At 40.8% G+C, this 22772-nt stretch overlaps 1 long non-coding RNA gene across 2 annotated transcripts in view; it reads left to right on the forward strand.

The window, feature by feature from the left end:
• The first annotated feature begins 16944 nt into the window (after positions 1–16944).
• Positions 16945–22772, forward strand: part of LOC133540350 (uncharacterized) — a 145802-nt gene continuing 139974 nt past the window's right edge. Inside the window, exons 1-2 of one of the 2 annotated variants that reach the window (XR_009803604.1) lie at positions 16945–17142; positions 17393–17454. This is a non-coding gene — a long non-coding RNA (uncharacterized LOC133540350). The remainder of the gene's footprint in view (positions 17143–17392; positions 17455–22772) is intronic. The other variant, XR_009803603.1, reaches the window with a different exon arrangement.

The following is a 22772-nucleotide window of genomic DNA, read 5'->3' on the forward strand; positions in this document are numbered from 1 at the left end:
CAAACAGACGTATTTGAAATATATAAAAAAAAAAAGCGGCTTAATCCTGAGACCTGTGCCAAGCACTGGCAGACCGAGCTACCGCCGCCGAGTATGCAAAGATAAGAAACATCAGCCACGGCTCCGCAGGTGTCGACGCCGGCTGTGTCGCGAGTTCCAGCACATGTGTTTTCATCTGTGCTGGTAGGAGAATAAAGTTCCTTGAATCCTTCAAAATACTTTATAATGGACTCAAGTTTTTGGGCTAGGAAAAAATCAAGACAGCATTGGCCTAGTGCACGGGTCGGGAACCTTATTGGCTGAGAGAGCCAAGAAGCCAAATATTTTAAAATCTATTTCTGTAAGAGCCAAATAATATTTTTTGTAATAACTTTGTTATTCTGAAGCTAACTGGGGAGGGGGAGTGGCCTGCGGGCCTGCATCGAAGCGGGTGTTGCCAGGATCATGCCTCGAAATCAGCGACAGATGCGTAGATGGCCTTGTTATCTAATCACCTGCCGCTCGGTTTTAAGCAGCAGCCAGGAGGAGAGACGGGGTTGGAGCTGGAGCCAAAGCACAAGCGAGGACGAAAGACAAAAATACAATTGCTGTAAAGCAACTGAGAGACTTATTGAAAAATAAAACAATATTGTAACCCTGAAACAGGCTCTCATGTTGGTGCTTGGTGGTCGGAAGAACCCCCAGGAGGGCAAGCCCCACACTAACCAATAGTAAATAAATAACTTCCTACCATTAACACAACTTCTTAAACAGGTGCGGTAGAAAACGGATGGATGGATTAAAAATGCATGAGAATGTTTTATATTTTGAACATTATTTCTAACACTGTGATGACAAGTGGAATTATTCAGTACTTATCGTGTTAAGCAGTGTTAGCTCAGATTTATCCGAGAGCCAGACGCAGTGATCAAAAGAACCACATCTGGCTGTAGAGCCATAGGTTCCCTACCCCTGATCTAGTGGTTAGAGTGTCCGCCCTGAGATCGGTGGGTCGTGGGTTCAAACCCCGGCCGACTATTAAAATGGGACCCATTACCCCAAGGGCTGGAATTGGGGGTTATATCACCAAAAATGATTCCAGGCAGGGCCATCGCTGCTGCTCACTGCTCCCCTCCCCTCCCAGGGGGTGATCAAGACTGATGGACGTAGGGAGTAAGTACAGAGCAGATGCGTCTCCCAGTCACACTTGCCAAGCCTCACAATTTCACCGGGAGACTCACGAATTTCAGTGCCCCTCCCGAAAATCTCCGGGGCAACCATTCTCCCGATTTCCACCCATTTCTCCTGATTTCCACAATATTGGGGGCGTGCTTTAAAGGCGTGCTGGCCCAGTCAGATAATATCTACAGCTTTTCACACACTCAAGGGAATGCAAGGCATACTTGTTCAACAGCCATACAGGTCACATTGAGGGTGGCCGTATAAACTTTAACATTGTTACAAATATGCAACACACTGTAAACTCACACCAAACAAGAATGACAAACGCATTTCCGGAGAACATAGAATATAATAGAAAGTACTTTATTGATCCCTGGGGGAAATTCAGCATCCAAAACCGTAACACAACATAAACACAACAGAACAAATAACCAAACCCCTTCCAGCACTAACTCTTCCAGGGCACTACAATATACACCCCCACACCCCCATGTGTATATATATATATATATATAAGTTGGTATGAATGTGTATATATATATATATATATATATATATATATATATATATATATGTACTGTTGGGATGAGGTGGTGACTTGCCTAGGGTGTACACCACCTTCCGCCCGATAGTAGCTGAGATAGGCACCAGCACCCCTCGCGACCCCGAAAGAAATAAGCTGTAGGAAATGGATGGAAATGGATGAATATATATATTGAATATATATATGTGTATATATATATATATATATATATATATATATATATATATATATATATATATATATATATATATATATATATATATATATATAAGCGGTAGAAAATGGATGGGATGGATGGATATATATATATATATATATATATATATATATACATATATATATCAATCAATCAATCAATGTTTACTTATATAGCCCTAAATCACTAGTACATGTATATATAAATATATATATATATATATATATATATATATATATATATATATACATATACAGTGGGTTAAATAAGTATTTAGTCAGCCACCGATATATTCTGAAGTTAATGAATATTTGCAAAAAAAAAAATGTTTATCAGTTTGAACATCAAATATGTTGTCTTTGTAGCATATTCAACTGAATATGGGTTGAAAATCATTTGCAAATCATTGTATTCTGTTTATATTTACATCTAACACAATTTCCCAACTCATATGAAAACAGGGTTTGTATCAAAATAAATACCGACATGCATTTTTAGTAGCCTTGATTACAAGTGACAAAATATGTCTAAAATTAGAAAATAGTTTTATATTACAGACAAAAGAAACAGTTTGGTTAAATTGCTGAAATTAAAGAGTAATAATGGAATTCAACCGATGTTGCTTGTCATCGTCTGGAGTAAGCCTCAGAATACGCTGCCAGTTTTCTAAATGGAGACTCATACATATTTCAAATGAACCCTTGACAGTTCGTCCTGATGCATATACAGTAAACATGAGCTAAACCGGGCTTCATTTATTAATGTGCAGTCACACTAAAATTACCATCAAACAGTCAATTTAATACTCCACTGTGCTCATTTAGTATTTGAAACATTCTGCCCAGTCCAGAGCTTTTTAATCACTGGTGAATACGTTACATGTCATGGAAAAATAATAAAGATTAGGCTGGGAAGAAAATTGAGCAGATTTTGAATTAAGCCGACACTCCTTAACTATGATAACATAAAACGTGACTCATTACAATTCAAAATGCCCTGAGGCCTGCCAACCACCTTATCTTTCGCCTGCTATATTTCCATTTCAACACTGTTTTGGTCTAATTGAGGGAACATAAAAGGCCCTCAATGGCGACTCTGCTAATTAATGTGAAATAATCATTTAGTATGTGTGTCTGAATAGCTCATTACAATTAAGACATACAATTTATACACTTAACCGTGATTACGCTACGTGTTAGAATATAGTCAATAATTAAAGAGTATAATTTTAGTTATTTTATTATTTAATAATTGTTGTTTTAATTATTGATAATAGTTATTATAGTTAATATTAGTATTAACATCCAAGGACCTCTCTAATGCTGGCAATATTAGCACATATATTATAGTTCTGGACCTAAAAAATATGTATTTTCCGGACTATAAGGCACACTTAAAATCGTTTTTTCCCCCTCAAAATTCAACAGTGCGCCTATTGTAAGGAATAATTGTGGTTGAGCTTACCCACCTCAAAGCTATTTTATTTGGCACATCTTTAGGTCGTCCTCAGACCAGCCTTCCATCATTGCTTCCAGTCATCCCGATTCTCCATACATGGTGAAATGATATGTTTGACCAGTAGATGGCAGTCAAACATAAGAGATAAGCGTAGACTGCACTACGATGGGTTTCAAGTAAACAACACCAACATTTTGAATGATACATTGAAAATATAGAACATTACACACGGCACTGAAAAATCTATAAAAATGTTTTAGTACGACTTTGGTAAGCTATGACGCCGCACTGCTTGAATGATTTTCGGCGCATTAAACATACGAGTAATATTATGGTGTGTGTTTAAGGTAAGACATTATCTGGCATTTTGTTTCGCAATATTATGCAAAAGCAACTTTTCTTACTCTGGAGGAGGCAGGAATACGGGGTGTGTATGGCCCGGCTTTGAAGACAGCAGAGGGTGAGTGGATTGCCCAGCTGGGATCGGTTGTCTAATCACTTGTCGCCCTTATTAGCAGCAGCCGGGCCGAGACACGTGGTGGGAGTTGGAGCCAGAAAGCAGAGACACGCCGGACTGAAAAGTCCTAAGATATATACTGCTGGAAAGCAAACGAGACTTGTGTATGGCAATAAAAGACATGCTCAAACCTTCTGGTACCTGCTGATCTGGATTTGAGATCTGCATAAATCCTGAAAACTGTGTTTGCGTCCGCGCCAACGCCGTAGTCAATAATATTATTTTTCTCTACCTTCTTGTTATGTGACATTCATCCTCCGCGGTTGCCATTTCTAATATGAAATAATGTAAGGTTCTTACTTATATCTGTCAGTAGACTTGCCATGAACGCGCTAAAACATACCGGTGTAGTGAGTTTACATTATTCACCCAAGGAACTTTAGTTATTAGAGTTCCGGTCGGACGGTTTTTCATGTTCCAGGATGAGGAGATGCTGCTCCGTTATTGATTGAAGTAAAGTCTGTATGTCATTAAAACAGTTAGCTTCAGCTTTTGACACTTCTTCCACTCCCGTCCTTGCACGCTACACCGCTACAACAAAGATGACGGGGAGAAGACGCTGGTGTAGGTAAGCAACTGTCAGAAATCGGCTTGAAGATGTTCTGTAAAACGTAATCTATGCAGCATTTTGACCTAAGAACCATCATTACATGTTATGTAGACCAGTGGTTTTCAACCACTACCCGTGTGCCGTGGGAAAATATGTAATTTCACCTATTTGGGTTAAAAATATTATTTGCAAACCAGTAATAAGTATCTGAAAATGTGCCGTTGTTGAGTGTCTTTGCTGTCTCGACCTCAGCAGACTAACCATGTTGTACTCATCCATATCAGTAGGTGGCAGCAAGTAGCTAATTGCTTTGTAGACGTCGTTAACATGGTTTGTCGTGATCACAATATGCAAACGACAATGTACAGGTGAAAAAAAAATACTCAAACCAAAAATAAACAAAAGACAAGTGCCCCGAAGAAAAGGCATTGAAGCTTAGGTAAGGCTAAGCAAAACAAAATTAAAACTGAACTGGTGGCAAAATTAGCAAAAACAGAATGCTGGACGACAGCAAAGACTTACAGCATGTGGAGCAGAGAGCGTCCACAAAGTACATCCAAACATGACATGACATTCAAGTGCTCAAGGAAGACAACAAAACAGGAAAACCACCAAAATAGGAGTGCAAGACCAATCAATCAATCAATGTTTATTTATATAGCCCCAAAACACAAATGTCTCAAAGGACTGCACAAATCATTACGACTACAACATCCTCGGAAGAACCCACAAAAGGGCAAGGAAAACTCACACCCAGTGGGCAGGGAGAATTCACATCCAGTGGGACGCCAGTGACAATGCTGACTATGAGAAACCTTGGAGAGGACCTCAGATGTGGGCAACCCCCCCCCCCCCCTCTAGGGGACCGAAAGCAATGGATGTCGAGCGGGTCTAACATGATGCTGTGAAAGTTCAATCCATAGTGGCTCCAACACAGCCGCGAGAGTTCAGTTCATGCAGATCCAAGACAGCAGCGAGAGTCCCGTCCACAGGAAACCATCTCAAGCGGAGGCGGATCAGCAGCGTAGAGATGTCCCCAACCGATACAGGCGAGCGGTCCATCCTGGGTACTTCATCCATGGTCATCGGACCGGACCCCCTCCACAAGGGAGGGGGGGACATAGGAGAAAGAAAAGAAGCGGCAGATCAACTGGTCTAAAAAGGAGGTCTATTTAAAGGCTAGAGTATACAGATGAGTTTTAAGGTGAGACTTAAATGCTTCTACTGAGGTAGAAGCATCTTTCTTTATTATTATTCTGCAGCTTTGAGCTGTAATTTGACCCCCGTAACATGCTTCAAAACTCACCAAATTTGACACATACTGGCGAACAATGCGATTTAATCAAAAAAACCTAACTACAAAACTAAAAATTGCACTCTAGCGCCCCCTAGAAAGAAAACACAGACAAAACTGCCTGTAACTTCCAGTAGGAATGTCGTAGCGACATGAAACAAAAACCTCTATGTAGGTCTCACTTAGACCTAGATTTCATACACTGACATCCTTCAGCAAAAGGCTCGAGATGGATAAGGAACTTAGTGACGACAGCGTCACAGCCGCGAAAATAGCAGACTTGCGCAAACCTCTTCGGGTAAAACTCTTCCATATATGGAGATATCTGCCGATGTCTTTAGCGACAAATAAGTCAATTCCAAATCAAATTCCAAGAGCTTGTTTGGAGGAAGTATGAAGGAATGCAAGATTGTCATGAAAATGTCCCTGGTTCATGGTTTGGTTTAAAATTTGGGGATCCTAAATACACAAAAACAGGTGCAGGTGTATTGGAGTTAAGAGTGCACTTTATTTGGCTCTCTGGGTGGCCCGCACATACTGGGAGTTGAATATATTGTACATACAAATACACATAAATCCCCTCTAGGGGACCGAAAGCAATGGATGTCGAGCGGGTCTAACATGATACTGTGAAAGTTCAATCCATAGAACTAAAACACTACACACAAGAAGAAACCCGAAAAACACCAAATAAGTCATGGTGTGATGTGACTTTGAGACAATAGCTATAATCATGCATGGTTAGTTATGGTTTGAATTCGTGTGAGAAAAACTTTTTGTTGTCAATATCGGCTGCTGAGTTAAATTTTTTTAATGATTTCTGCTGGTGGTTTGCCTCCACATTTTTTCAATGAGAAAAAAATCTGCCTTGGCTCAGAAAAGGTTGAAAAACACTGCTGTAAAAGTTTTTTCAATTTAGAAAATCCATCCATTTTTTACCACTTATTCCCTTTGGGATCGTGGGGGGGGCTGGTGCCTATCTCAGCTACAATCGGGCGGAAGGCGGCGTGCACCCTGGACAAGTCGCCACCTCATCGCAGGGCCAACACAGATAGACAGACAACATTCACACTCACATTCACACACTTGGGCCAATTTAGTGTTGCCAATCAACCTATCCCCAGGTGCATGTCTTTGGAGGTGGGAGGGGCCTATCCCCAGGTGCATGTCTTTGGAGGTGGGAGGAAGCCGGAATACCCGGAGGGAACCCACGCATTCACGGGGAGGACATGCAAACTCCACACAGAAAGATCCGCAGCCCGGGATTGAACCCTGACTACTCAGGACCTTCGTATTGTGAGGCAGACGCACTAACCCCTCTGCATAATACGACCCCTTTGATGCGCCTTAAAATCCGGTGCGCCTGATATACGGGCGACGCAAAAAGAGCGTTCATCACCTAAACTTGAATAACTTTTGAAATAATGAATCAATTCTTTTTATTTCTCAGCTTTACCGAGAATAATTCATATTCTAAAAGTTTAGAAAATTTCAACCTCAAGATGCCATGGACTACTGAAAAAAAGACGCTTATATTTGATGCCTATTTTCGGCTGAGTTCCATCCACGCGGCTCAATTGCAATTCAAAGAACGGTTTGGATGTTGTGAATTTCCCGCCCACACAATGATCTACAAAGTGGGTCAACAAGTTCCGAACCCATTGGACTGTAAAAAGAGGGACACAGGAGCTGAACCTTAGAGCATAGGGCAACACTGTGACTAAGTGTGCAGCGCCATGCGTTCTCCTCATGAGCTAAATTGAACTCTGTCTCTGCATGATTCCTTGCTTCTTGTCTGTATAACAGATGTCATCAATAATTGAACCTGACAGAAGGGTTTGGGGGGGGGGGGGGGGTTTGGTGGTAGCGAGGGAATGTATTTTGTAGCGTCCCGGAAGAGTTAGTGCTGCAAGGGGTTCTGGGTATTTGTTTTGTTGTGTTTATTTGTTTTTGTGTTTATCTTCAGCTCTCACTGGATCGGTTCGCAGCCGAGTGTGAAGCGACCGGAATGAGAATCGGCACCTTCAAGTCCGAGTCCATGGTTCTCGCCCGGAAAAGGGTGGAGTGCCATCTCCGGGTTGGGGAGGATACCCTGCCTCAAGTGGAGGAGTTCAAGTACCTAGGAGTCTTGTTCACGAGTGGGGGAAGAGTGGATCGTGAGATCGACAGGTGGATCGGTGCGGCGTCTTCAGTAATGCGGACGTTGTATCGATCCGGCGTGGTGAAGAAGGAGCTGAGCCGGAAGGCAAAGCTCTCAATTTATCGGTCGATCTACGTTCCCATCCTCACCTATGGTCATGAGCTTTGGGTCATGACCGAAAAGATAAGATCACGGGTACAAGCGGCCGAAATGAGTTTCTTCCGCCGGGTGGCGGGGCTCTCCCTTAGAGATAGGGTGAGAAGCTCTGCCATCCGGGAGGAACTCAAAGTAAAGCCGCTGCTCCTCCACATCGAGAGGAGCCAGTTGAGGTGGCTCGGGCATCTGGTCAGGATGCCACCCGAACGCCTCCCTAGGGAGGTGTTTAGGGCACGTCCAACCGGTAGGAGGCCACGGGGAAGACCCAGGACACGTTGGGAAGAATATGTCTCCCGGCTGGCCTGGGAACGCCTCGGGATCCCCCGGGAATAGCTAGACGAAGTGGCTGGGCAGAGGGAAGTCTGGGCTTCCCTGCTTAGGCTGCTGCCCCCGCGACCCGACACCGGATAAGCGGAAGATGATGGATTGATGGATGAATGGATGGATGGTGTTTATGTTGTGTTACGGTGCGGATGTTCTCCCGAAATGGGTTTGTCGTTCTTGTTTGGTGTTCTTTAACAGTCTGGCACATATTTGTAACAGCGTTAAAGTTGTTTATACGGCCACCCTCAGTGTGACCTGTATGGCTGTTGACCAAGTATGCTTTGCATTCACATATGTGTGAAAAGCCATTGATATTATGTGATTGGGCCGGCACGCAAAGGTCTCCCCATGTCTAGCATTAAAAGATTACAGTTGGTACAAAATGCGGCTGCTAGACTTTTGACAAGAACAAGAAAGTTTGATCACATTACGCCTGTACTGGCTCACCTGCACTGGCTTCCTGTGCACTTAAGATGTGACTTTAAGGTTTTACTACTTACATATAAAATACTACACGGTCTAGCTCCATCCTATCTTGCCGATTGTATTGTACCATATGTCCCGGCAAGAAATCTGCGTTCAAAGGACTCCGGCTTATTAGTGATTCCCAAAGCCCAAATAAAGTCTGCGGGCGTTTTCCGTTCGGGCTCCAGTACTCTGGAATGCCCTCCCGGTAACAGTTCGAGATGCCACCTCAGTAGAAGCATTTAAGTCTCACCTTAAAACTCATTTGTATACTCTAGCCTTTAAATAGACTCCCTTTTTAGACCAGTTGATCTGCCGTTTCTTTTCTTTTTCTTCTATGTCCCACTCTCCCTTGTGGAGGGGGTCCAGTCCGATCCGGTGGCCATGTACTGCTTGCCTGTGTATCGGCTGGGGACATCTCTGCGCTGCTGATCCGCCTCCGCTTGGGATGGTTTCCTGCTGGCTCCGCTGTGAACGGGACTCTCCCTGCTGTGTTGGATCCGCTTTGGACTGGACTCTCGCGACTGTGTTAGACCCATTGTGGATTGAACTTTCACAGTATCATGTTAGACCCGCTCGACATCCATTGCTTTCCTCCTCTCCAAGGTTCTCATAGTCATCATTGTCACCGACGTCCCACTGGGTGTGAGTTTTCCTTGCCCTTATGTGGGCCTACCGAGGATGCCGTGGTGGTTTGTGCAGCCCTTTGAGACACTAGTGATTTAGGGCTATATAAGTAAACATTGATTGATTGATTGATTAAAGGCACGCCCCCAATATTGTTGTCTGGGTGGAAATCGGGGCAAATCCGGGAGAATAGTTGCCCCGGGAAATTTTCGGGAGGGGCACTGAAATTCGGGTTGGCAAGTAGGCATCCTGGTGATGTCACCCACAGAAGACTGGAGGCAATGTCATACTGTTCAATATGTGTTTTGGTAGCATCTTCAACCCAAATCATGATGTTTTCGCGTGGCATTTGTAAATATGTCTGCTAGAATAAAGTACTATCCGTCTAGATGCGTTGTTGCACAAGAAGGGGGTCGGTCTGCATGCATTTCCTAATGATGGGTATTAGAAGAAAGTATGGAACTCTTGTCAAATGGATTCGCTCGAGGAGTGTAATTTACAGCAATCATTTTAATGACTCTGACTTCAGAGACGAGTTTGGCTCTGCATTCGGATTAAAAACAATTTAGAAAACGCCCTACATAAAATGTAATGGTGGTTCATTAGTCAACATTTTGCATAGATTGTTTTACAGACCATCTTCAAGTCGCTTCCTGGCCATCTCTTCAGGTTTTGCCTTATTTACATGCCTTCCCGTCGGCCATGTTGTAGTTTTTAGCGCTTCTATACAGGGCAGACTGATTATTAGGGTCCTCTGTCTCTTTGGGACAGAGGACCCTATTGAATTTCTAGCGTTTATTCTTTCAATCAATCAATCAATCAATGTTTATTTATATAGCCCCAAATCACAAATGTCTCAAAGGACTGCACAAATCATTACGACTACAACATCCTCGGAAGAACCCACAAAAGGGCAAGGAAAACTCACACCCAGTGGGCAGGGAGAATTCACATCCAGTGGGACGCCAGTGACAATGCTGACTATGAGAAACCTTGGAGAGGACCTCAGATGTGGGCAACCCCCCCCCCCTCTAGGGGACCGAAAGCAATGGATGTCGAGCGGGTCTAACATGATACTGTGAAAGTTCAATCCATAGTGGCTCCAACACAGCCGCGAGAGTTCAGTTCAAAGCGGATCCAAGACAGCAGCGAGAGTCCCGTCCACAGGAAACCATCTCAAGCGGAGGCGGATCAGCAGCGTAGAGATGTCCCCAACCGATACAGGCGAGCGGTCCATCCTGGGTACTTCATCCATGGTCATCGGACCGGACCCCCTCCACAAGGGAAGGGGGGACATAGGAGAAAGAAAAGAAGTGGCAGATCAACTGGTCTAAAAAGGAGGCCTATTTAAAGGCTAGAGTATATAGATGAGTTTTAAGGTGAGACTTAAATGCTTCTACTGAGGTAGAAGCATCTTTCTTTATTATTATTCTGCAGCTTTGAGCTGTAATTTGACCCCCGTAAAATGCTTCAAAACTCACCAAATTTGACACATACTGGCGAACAATGCGATTTAATAAAAAAAAACCTAACTACAAAACTAAAAATTGCACTCTAGCGCTCCCTAGGAAGAAAACACAGACAAAACTGCCTGTAACTTCCAGTAGGAATGTCGTAGCGACATGAAACAAAAGCCTCTATGTAGGTCTCACTTAGACCTATATTTCATACGCTGACATCCCTCAGCAAAAGGCTCGAGATGGATAAGGAACTTAATGACGACAGCGTCGGCCTAAAATAGCAGACTTGCGCAAACTTCTTCGGGTAAAACTCTTCCATATATGGAGATATCTGCTGATGTCATTAGCGACAAATAAGTCAATTCCAAATCAAATTCCAAGAGCTTGTTTGGAGGAAGTATGAAGGAATGCAAGATTGTCATGAAAATGTCCCTGGTCCATGGTTTGGTTTAAAATTTGGGGATCCTAAATACACAAAAACAGGTGCAGGTGTATTGGAGTTAAGAGTGCACTTTATTTGGCTCTCTGGGTGGTCCGCACATACTGGGAGTTGAATATATTGTACATACAAATACACATAAATCCAATCCACTTTATTTATATATAGCACATTTCAAAAACCAATAGAAGTTTCACAAAGTGCTGCACAGTAGTTGAGACATTCACTAAAATTTGGCCACCCGTCTTTACTCACATTTGAACTTGAAGTGCCATCCCATGGAATCGTCCAAAATGTTTTGGAGCATTCAAAGTTCCTTTCACTGGAACTAAGGGGCCAAGCCCAACTCCTGAAAAACCAACGCCACACCATAATTCCTCCTCCATCAAAATGTAGCGTTCTCCTGGCAACCTCCAAACCCAGACTGGTCCAACGGATTGAAAGCGTGAAACATCACTCCAGAGAAGGCGTCTCTACTGCTCCAGAGTCCAGCGACCACTGCATCCCACGCTTAGCATTGGACTCCAAAGTGCGGCCCGGGGGCCATTTGCGGCCCGCAGGTAATTTTCGAACAGCCCCACGGCACATTTTAAAAATACGATTGAAACATTTTTAAAACGTAAAAAGTGATATAAAAGAGCAAACGGGTGAAATGTAACAAGAAAATCTTGCAACGTTGTCTCTAATAACACAAAGCTGCCATGCAGGCTGTTTCTTTCTTTAAAAAATAATAATGAATCAAAATCAATGTCATAATGAATTATTGACCTATTCAAGGCTCCATTTATGTATTGTACAATTTTCCACTTTGAGATATTTTTGGGGAAAATGTAGCATATTTTGTGTTTGCCATATAAAAAACTGAGCTGTTTTTTTTTTTTTTAAAGAAGGGCCTAAAACTAACAAACAAAAAACATAAACAACAATAAAACTTATAATTGACGGATTGATTTGAAGTTGATCTTGAGATTATTTTGTTAAAAGGAAACAGTAAAAAAAAAAGTATAATTTATTTTTTAACACTTTAATGAGTAGGACCCTTTTGGATCCCCAATCGTTTTAGTGTGATTTGTTTTTAAGTGTCATTGCTCCAAAAAATAATAATTAATTAAAATCAATGATGTTGTTAGTTATTGACTTTTCTAATGCTCCTATTATTATAAAATCTCAAATATTCCATTTTGAAAAATTATTGGATGAAAAATTGCATATTTTGTGATTTTTCCATAAAAAAACTGTTTTTTTTGTGATAAAAATAGCATACAACCTAAATATTTAAAATCATTATATTGACAGATAGACCTATTGTTGACCTAGAGATTTAAAACTTGAATGATAATAAAAATATTAATGCTGAATAATGACAAATTTTTTATATTTTTTCGACCAAAACCCTTTGGGGTCCCCGGTTTTAAGCCTGAGTAGAGGCCGAATTGTATATTTTTTATACATGTATTGTATTGTTCTCTAAAATAAGAAAATATCAAAATGTCCCCGACTTGCTTTGAATTTTCGGTGTGCGGCCATCAGTGGAAAAAGTTTGGACACCCCTGGCTTAGATTCAGCTGCTTGGCCATGGAAACCCATTCCATGAAGCTCTCTGCGTACTGTACGTGGGCTAATTGGAAGGTCACATGAAGTTTGGAGCTCTGTAGCAACTGACTGTGCAGAAACTCTTTGCACTATGCGCTTCAACATCCGCCGACCCCTCTCTGTCCGTTTACCTGACCTACCGCTCGGTGGCTGACTTGCTGTTGTTCCCAAACTCTTCACTTCTCTTATAACAAAGTTGACTTTGGAATGTTTAGGAGCAAGGACATTTCACGGCTGGATTTGTTGCACAGGTAGCTGTGACAGTCTCTTACTGTCGTCTCTCGGGTTCAGCTGACCGTCAAGGAAGGACATCTCTTTAGCAGGTTTGACTTCTTTATTTTGCAATAAAACTTGGCTGCAGTTTGGATCGCTTTTCAGCTCCTTCCTCCACTGCTCGTTCGCCGGTCGCTTTTCAGCCGCCGTCGTCATTGTCTGCTTTCTGTCGCTTTTGCTCTTGCTCTTTACGCACTGCATCTGCTGCGGACACTCCAACTCCTTCCCTGATCTCTCCTCCTTCTCCCCTTTTATACAGCAGGAGGAGATGGGTTAATTCTGTGCAGGTGTGTGTGCCACGCACCTGATTTAGATTGTGGAGGCATTGCTCCCAGCAAGCCTCGCCTCTCCGCTCCACCGCATCCTCCGCCTCCTTGCCGCCATCTTGGGCAGGCCAGCGTGCAGTGACCAAATGTACAGTAGAATCCTATGTGAGTTCCACGCTGGAAATCACTGAGAGCGGCCCATTCTTTCACAAAAGTTTTTAGAAACAGTCTCCATGCCTAAGTGCTTCATTTCATACTCCAGGCCAAGTGATTAGGACACCTGTTTTTCATCATTTGGATGGCTGGCCAAATAGTTTTGGCAATATAGTGTACATACTAGGAGAGTCAGTAATAGTAAACATAAAAGAATAAATACATAAAATACATCAGATAAAATAAAATAGATTAAAATCCCACAATACCCCCATACACACAATTATTCATACATATAAAGTAAAGTCCCCTGACAGTTTGTCTATGTTTTAGTTTTTTCCTCTGCATTTGTCAGTTTCCTCTGTGTTCAGTATTTCCTGTCTAGTGCTCTTATTTTGTCAGCTTCCTGTCTTGTTCCCTGAGTGCTGTGTTCCTCCTCAGCTGCGGCTGATTGGCACCTGGCCACACCTGTCGCCAATCAGCCCGCGCCTATTTGTACCTGCTTTGTCTTGTATCAGTGGCTGAATCATTGTATTGTCGTTGCCTCATGTCACTCTTGTGTCTTTGCTACCTGTCGTGTCTGGCATCATTTCAGCTATTACCTGTCGTGCTACATCTTGTCCTGGTCGTCGTAGCGGTAAGCTGTTTTTGCCAGCCATTAGCTATTTCCAGTTTTTTCTGTTTGTTATCCTCTAGCTTCCATGCTAAAGTTCCTTTTTGTTTTTCTAGCTCCCTGTGCTAGCTCTCTTAGTTTGTTATTCCGCCCACGTGCGTGTTTTTTGTTTGTTCTTGTTTAGTTTTAATTAAATCAGGTTTTCAAATTCTATGCTTGCCTCCGTCCCTGCATCTTTTGGTTCAACAACAAATACCCCAGACACCTACGCTCCTACATAAATACACAAATACAGGACATACCTGCACATTCAATGTAAAAAACATACTCATACTGTACATATACATTAACTGTACAAACATACATATACACATACAGTACATATGCAAACATACACTCATGCATATGATCACATTTCATGTTAACTTTGTTCCCCAGGAAACTGGGGAACACAAGGCACACTGACATAGCTTAACATAATGTTACTATAACAATCTACAAGGTTAATACAGTTCGTTTCTCTTTCTTCTCCATTTATCTGCTTTCTTTTATATTTCAAGTTATCATTACATATATGTATTGTTGCATTTGAAACAATTGTAGAGTGGATAACAGAGGTAAAGTATGGATGGATTATTTATTTCACTAATTGATTCTTTGTTATCACTTTTACCATCATGTTTGTACACATCCTCTTTGCTGATATTGTTTGGTTGTTATTGTTGTTGTTGTTGTTGTTGTTGTTATTATTGTCTCTTTGTCTTATCCCCCCCCCCTTTGTCCCCGCAATTTCCCCCTCTGTCTTCCTTTTTTTTTCTCTTTCTATCCCCTTCTTCTCCGGCCCGGCTGCACCAAGTAATAATATAAGTGCATTTAATAAAGTCAAATACAAATAAGGCAACAAGAAAAGTATTTGCAAAGTAAATCTGTACAGCCAATATGGGCATCTTCATCAACTGTATCAGACCTGGGCAAATTAGGACCCGGGGGCCACATGCGGCCCGTTAATCTTTTCAATCCGGCCCGCCGCCGGACATTCCCAAATATTTTTTTTAGATATTTATGATGGAGAGTGTAGCTGCCGTTATGATGTGTCATGTTTCAAATTACCATAAGTCTTGAAGTATAAAACATATTTCAATGGTTGGAATCTGCGCTTTTGCATGATATTTTAGTGACTAGTGTTGTCCTGATACCAATATTATTTTGATCCTTTTTGGTACTTTTCAATACTTTTCTAAATAAGGGGGACCAGAAAAAATGCATTATTGGCTTTATTTAAATATGATTAGAATAGTTTTTAATCATATTTGTTTTTATATTGTTTTTATTGGTTTTATTTTTATTAATGTTTTGTTTTATTCAGTCATTGGTGGAGCATAATATGGTTTTTAACATGGCTGTGCAGCACTTTGGAAACGTTATTGTTGTTTAAATGTGCTATATAAATAAAGTGGATTGGATTGGATTGGATTATTTTTTTAAAAAAATCTTAGGGTGTGGCGGACCGGTACTTTTCAGAGGCGGTATGGTACCGAATATGATTCATCTGTATCGCGGTACCATGCTAATACCCGTAAACCGTACAACCCATAGTTACTATGGTAATCTACATTATGCAGCTCAGACGAGGTATCAAGCAGTGTGGGTGGGGAGCGTTTCCACAGAGTGTTTCCAGAGCAGCCAGCTTGAAAGGCGGGTGTCAGGGACACACGAGGAAGGAGATTTTTACAAGAAAGTTCTAAAGCTTAGTGATATTTATATCATATATATCAGATTGTAGATGTTTTTTTTTTGTTTTTTTTACCCTTCACGTTAATATTTCACGTTTTTTTTTTGCATTTGGCTTGATTGTAAAATATGTCGATTGAGAGCGGGTGTGACGTTCATATGTTCTCAATATTCCGGGTTTTATCGTTCATAGAAAAAAATACAATTCCATTCCAATTTTTTAAGGTGGTCTGTCATAACATTTTTAGCATTCAATCAGACGCTATTGTGAGATTTTGTATTAGTTTTCCTAAAAATATACATACCGGCCCCCAGATATATTTTATTTCTATAAATTTGGCCCCCCGAGTCAAAATAATTGCCCAGGCCTGAACTATATGAGTTGCCAAAACAAAAAAAACAAAAAAAAAAACACTTTATTAATATTTCGGAACGTTTTTATTTTGTTATAGAAGTATTGTGTTCATGTGACTTTTATTTTAAAATAATTCAGTATTCTTTTTGATTGACTGTAATTGTTTTACTCTTTGCTGTCTTGTCACGGCGTTTCCGCCAGGCTTCCGTAGTTTCCTCTAGTTTGCTGGACAGGACAAAACAACAAACAAACAAAAAGAAACACTTTATTATTATTTATAAACGCTTTTTTTTGTCATTGAAGTATTTTGTTTGTGTGAATATTATTTTAAAAATAATTATTTACTTTTGTTGATTGACTTCAATGTTCTTTACTCCTTCCTGACCTGTCATGGAATTTCCGCCAGGCTTCCGTAGCTTCCTCTAGTTTGCTGGGCAGGACAAAAAAAACTTTATTAATATCAGGGAATGTTTCCATTTTGTTATTGAATGATTCTGTTTGTGTGAATTATATTTTAAAATAATTATTTATTTTTCTACATTAACTGTATTTTCATTTAACTCCTTCCTGTTCTGGCATGTCATTTCCGCCAGGCTTCTGGAGCTTCCTCTAGTTTGCTGGACAGGACAAAAAAAAAACACTTTATTAATATTTGGGAATGTTTCCATTTTGTTATTGAATGATTTTGTTTGTGTGAATTTTATTTTTAAAATAATTATTTATTTTTCTTGATTAACTGTAATTTTATTTTACTCTTTCCTGTTCTGTGATGTCATTTCCGCCAGGCTTCCGAAGTTTCCTGTAGTTTGACAGCTTTCGACGCTGAGGTGAGTTGTGTCCAAATTGGTGTCGTTTTTTAACAAAACTGAACCGTTTATTTTTGTCATTCTTGCCGTGTATTATTTACTTGTAATGCACCCTTAAGATATGGAGTGTTTTTGTGTTATTTTAATCGCAATTTTGAGCGCTAGAAGCGTTTTGTGTGAGGGTGTCACGTGACCGGTTCTCTGTCATGTCACGTGACTACATTAAGCAGCCTGTTTCCTGTTGGTAAAAAACATGTTTTTCTTCATGTAGGAAGAAAAGCGGTGCAAGGAGTCAAAGAGAAGAAGTTTATGTGATTTTTACTTCATTTTCAGGTATGTTTATTGCTGTAAATGTGCACGTTGTATTGCTTTTATTTAACTCCTTCCCCACGCAGTTCTTCATTTTGGCCGCTAGTCGGGTATAAGTGTTATAATGAAAGAAACACATGATGTGTCTACAAACCTGTCTAATTGTGTTAAATGGAATATAATTATTTGCAAATCCTTTTCAACCCATATTCAATTGAATGCACTACAAAGACAAGTTATTTCATGTTCAAACTCATAAACTTAATATTTTTTTTTGCAAATAATAATTACCTTGGAATTTCATGGCTGCAACATGTGCCAAAGTAGTTGGGAAAGGGCATGTTCACCACTGTGTTACTTCACATTTTCTTTTAACAACACTCAATAAACGTTTGGGATCTGAGGAAACTAATTGTTAAAGCTTTGAAAGTGGAATTCTTTCCCATTCTTGTTTTATGTAGAGCATCAGTCGTTCAACAGTCCGGGGTCTCCGCTGTCGTATTTTACGCTTCATAATGCGCCACACATTTTCGATGAGAGACAGGTCCGGACTGCAGGCGGGCCAAGAAAGTACCTGCAATCTTTTTTTACGAAGCCATGCTGTTGTAACACGTGCTGAATGTGGCTTGGCATTGTCTTGCTGAAATAAGCAGGGGCGTCCATGAAAAAGACGGCGCTTAGATGGCAGCATATGTTCTTCCAAAACCTGTATGTACCTTTCAACATTAATGGTGCCTTCACAGATGTGTAAGTTACCCATGTCTTGGGTACTAATGCACCCCCATACCATCACAGATGCTGGCTTTTGAACTTTGTGTCGTTAACAGTCTGGATGGTTCGCTTCCCCTTTGTCCGGATGACACGATGTCGATTATTACCAAAAACTATTTGAATTGTGGACTCCTCAGACCACAGAACGCTTTTCCACTTTGCATCAGTCCATCTTAGATGATCTCGGGCCCAGAGAAGCCGGCGGCGTTTCTGGATGTTGTTGATAAATGGCTTTCGCTTTGCAGAGTAGAGCTTTAAGTTGCACTTACAGTTGTAGCGACAAACTATTTAGTAACAGTGTTTTTTTGATGTGTTCCTGAGCCTATGTGGTGATATCCTTTTAGAGATTGATGTCTGTTTTTGAAACAGTGCCGTCCGAGGGAACGAAGGTCACGGTCATTCAATGTTGGTTTCCGGCCATTCTGCTCACGTGGAGTGATTTCTCCAGATTCTCTGAACCTTTTGATGATTTATGGACCGTAGATGTTGAAATCCCTAAATTTCTTGCAATTGCACTTTGAGAAACGTTGTTCTTAAACTGTTTAACTATTCCTCACAAAGTTGTGGACAAAGGGTGTACCTCGCCCCATCCTTTCTTGTGAAAGACTGAGCATTTTTTGGGAAGCTGTTTTTATACCCAATCATGGCACCCACCTGTTCTCAATTAGCCTGCACACCTGTGGGATGTTCCAAATAAGTGTTTGATGAGCATTCCTCAACTTTATCAGTATTTATTGCCACCTTTCCCAACTTCTTTGTCACGTGTTGCTGGCATCAAATTCTAAAGTTAATGATTATTTGCAAAAAAAAAAATGTTTATCAATTTGAACATTAAATATGTTGTCTTTGTAGCATATTCAACTGAATATGGGTGAAAAGGATTTGCAAATCATTGTATTCCGTTTACATTTACATCTAACACAATTTCCCAACTCATATGGAAACGGGATTGTATATTAGCTACGTTAGCCTACTATCAAAATTACTCTGTGTCGCAGGCTGACGCAAATCTTCCTTGACAGAAATGTTGAAATGTAATATCTATTCTACACATTTTTACAACATTGGAGAACATTAGTAAAACTTCTCAGAGGGTGAGAACTCCTGAAAATGACTGGCTTTTAATGGCCAAAGTTAAAGTAAACCGCCAGGTTGTCTTCTTCTAATGCATTTATTACAATCTTTGCATCCTGTGTAATGTTGCTGTGGTCTGGAACAACATGGCACACTAACAACTATCTGAAATGCGGCCAATATAACACACAGATAATGAGTCATGAGACATGCAAATATAAATCAAATACACACCCAACATAAGTAAAGGAATTTAAATGAGCTCAAATATACCTACAACCGAGGCATAATGATGCAATATTTATATACATCTAGCCTAAATAACATGTTAACATTGATTAGCTTGCAGTCATGCAGTGACCAAATGTGCACAGTATAAAATGTTTGGTGGACATAATGAGACAAAGAAGTGGCATAAAAGGCGTCTATGTGGTAGCGTCGGAAAAAGTTACACATGCAAACAAACTGTTGAGTCACGGTCCACACAACGGTGAGTTCAAGGCCGCTGAAATTAGTAGGACAAGACGGCGCTCCGCCAAATACTCTCATCATTAAAGCATAACACAAACATATTAAACAGTTAGGAAAGTTTGTGTCGTGTTTGTCCTCGTACAGAAACCATATTACGACAAAAAGTATATTTTTTTTACCAAATTTTTTTTTTTCGATTTCCATACATTTTTGAAAGAGCTCCATAGAGCCACCAGGGCGTTGCTTAAAGGGGAACATTATCACAATTTCAAAAGGGTTAAAAACAATAAAAATCAGTTCACAGTTTTTCAACATTTTTTTCAAAATGTTACCGGTCTCGGAATATCCCTAAATAAAGGTTTTAAGTGCCTTATTTTCGGCTCTCTGCGAAGACACTGGCCATTTCCCTGTGACGTCACACAGTGCTGCCAATGTAAACAAACAATGGGAATAGCACAGCAAGATATAGCGACATTAGCTCGGATTCAAACTCGGATTTCAGCGACTTAAGCGATTCAACAAATTACGCATGTATTGAAACTGATGGTTGGAGTATGAAAGTATTGAAGAAGAAACTGAAGCTATTGAGCGAATAGCTATTGACGCTATTCATAGCCATAGCATGGCCGAATAGCTGCGTTAGCATCGCCGGTAAAATGTGCGGACCAAACGATCAGGACTTTCGCATCTTTTGACAACTGGAGCTACTTAAATCCGTCGATTGGTACGTGTTTTTTTCGCATTAAATGTGGGTGGAAGGAAACGTAATATAGTTGCAAATGCATCTAGAGGTTATCCATACATCTCTGTGCCATGTCTGCTTTAGCACTGCCGGTAAATAGCATGTTAGCATCTATTAGTGTAGCTTGTTAGCATCGATTAGCTGGCAGTCAACATCAACAAAACTCACCTTTGTGATTTCGTTGACTATCGTTGCAAATGCATCTGCAGGTTATCCATACATCTCTGTGCCATGTCTGCTTTAGTACCGCCGGTAAATAACATGTTAGTGTCGATTAGCGTAGCATGTTAGCATCGATTAGCTGACAGTCACGCCGCGACCAAATATGTCTTGATTAGCAAATAAGTCAACATCAACAAAACTCACCCTTGTGATTTCGTTGACTTTATCGTTGCAAATGCATCTGCAGGTTATCCATACATCTCTGTGCCATGTCTGCCTTAGCATCGCTGGTCAAATGTGGAGACACTCTGGCACATTCATTGGGGTCTGGCGGGAGACACTTTGGCATCTTCGGGCCAGTGGTGCAACTTGAGTCCCTCCCTGTTAGTGTTGTTACACCCTCCGACAACACACTGACGAGGCATGATGTCTCCAAGGTTCCAAAAAATAGTCAAAAAAACGGAAAATAACAGAGCTGAGACCCGGTGTTTGTAATGTGTTGAAAATGAAAATGGTGGGTGTGTTACCTCGGCGACGTCACATTCTGACGTCATCTTCTCCAGCGCTATGTACAGAAAGGCGTTTAATTCGTACAACAAACATGTACAGAAAGGCGTTTAATTCGCCAAAATCACCCATTTAGAGTTCGGAAATCGGTTTAAAAAAATAGATGGTCTTTTTTCTGCACCATCAAGGTATATATTGACTAGAGGTGGGCAAATTGATGCATTAATTACGAGTTAACTCATCAATCTATTAACGACGACAATTATTTTATCGCACATTTGCGTATGTTGTTTACATGCTTTTATTTTGTTAACGCCTTTTCTTAACAAGAAGGCGTCGCCCGGACGGGCTTCGGCGTCGAGGGGCTCTTGGTAAAGATGGAACATTTGGCAAAAATACCGGATAATCTGCAAATTTCATGGCTGGCTTACAGCGTGGTCACTTCAGGATCACTTACGACCGCCAGACAATTCTGAATGTGGATAGATCGGGCCGTTTTGGACTGAATGACGCGTGCTTGCTAGACCGGCTATATACTGGGAATACTTTGCCGGCTACATCCAGCGGCCTGTGAAGCAGCGGAGTATATGTGTTGTCTGTCTATTTATGAATAATGCAGACCAGGAGTGTTGGCTGAGTTCTTAACGTTTGTTTTCAGAGCGTGCATATCACAACATACAAGATGCCGTCATGGCGACACACAACCTTTACCGGGCTACCGCGCATGCTCGTCACTCCTGTTGCATGCTGGGTTAGGGTAGTTCTTTTTTTCCCTGGCTCATAACATCACAATATAGTACCATGTATATGAGGCGTTCAATTTATCAAAGCACCAAGCAAACAATCGGAAAATTCCCATCATATCAATTCCTAGATATGGTCATAATTATTTTAAGTGCACTACGCAGAATAAACACAACATTATTAATATTGCTACTACAGATAATTTGATCAAAAATTCCCTAAAAACAGCCCACTACCTATAATATAGGTTTTTTAAACATAAGATCCCTGATAAAAAAAAATGTTTCTGCTGTTACCTCAGAAATTGCCTGTTCAGATGTTATGATTGTGGCTCAGAGATTTGTATGTAGATTATATTTATTTTCCATAACAAACAGGATAACTTAAATACCCTGGCAGTGGCAATAAGCTTAATGTTTGTATTTACATTTTTTGAGTTGATTTTCATAAAATATGCTATTTAACTGCTACTGTTTAACAAGGACTGATTTAAATTGTGTTTGCACAACAAATGTTTTGGTGCTTTTGTTCATGTGGGAGAATATTCCAATAAAGGTGCACTACACACTACTTTCGAATTCATTCTTGGGCTTTGCGTTATACAATGCAGTTAATCGCGATTAATCGGAGAAATAGTGCGATTAACTTCGATTAAAAGTTTTAATCGTTGCCCAGCCCTAATATTGACGCTTACATAGGTCTGGTGATAATGTTCCCCGCTTTAAGAGCCGCATGTTGCTCTCGAGCCGCGGGTTGCTGACCCCGGTCATATAGAATCAGAATCACAATATTTTTTATTGCCCTTTTTTTAGACAGTTTCACAAACTAGGATTTTTTTTCTCGGTGCAATCGTGCGATATAAAACACATAT

The sequence above is a fragment of the Nerophis ophidion genome, linkage group LG22 (genome assembly GCF_033978795.1).
Source record: "Nerophis ophidion isolate RoL-2023_Sa linkage group LG22, RoL_Noph_v1.0, whole genome shotgun sequence".
Taxonomy (NCBI): Eukaryota; Metazoa; Chordata; class Actinopteri; order Syngnathiformes; family Syngnathidae; genus Nerophis; species Nerophis ophidion.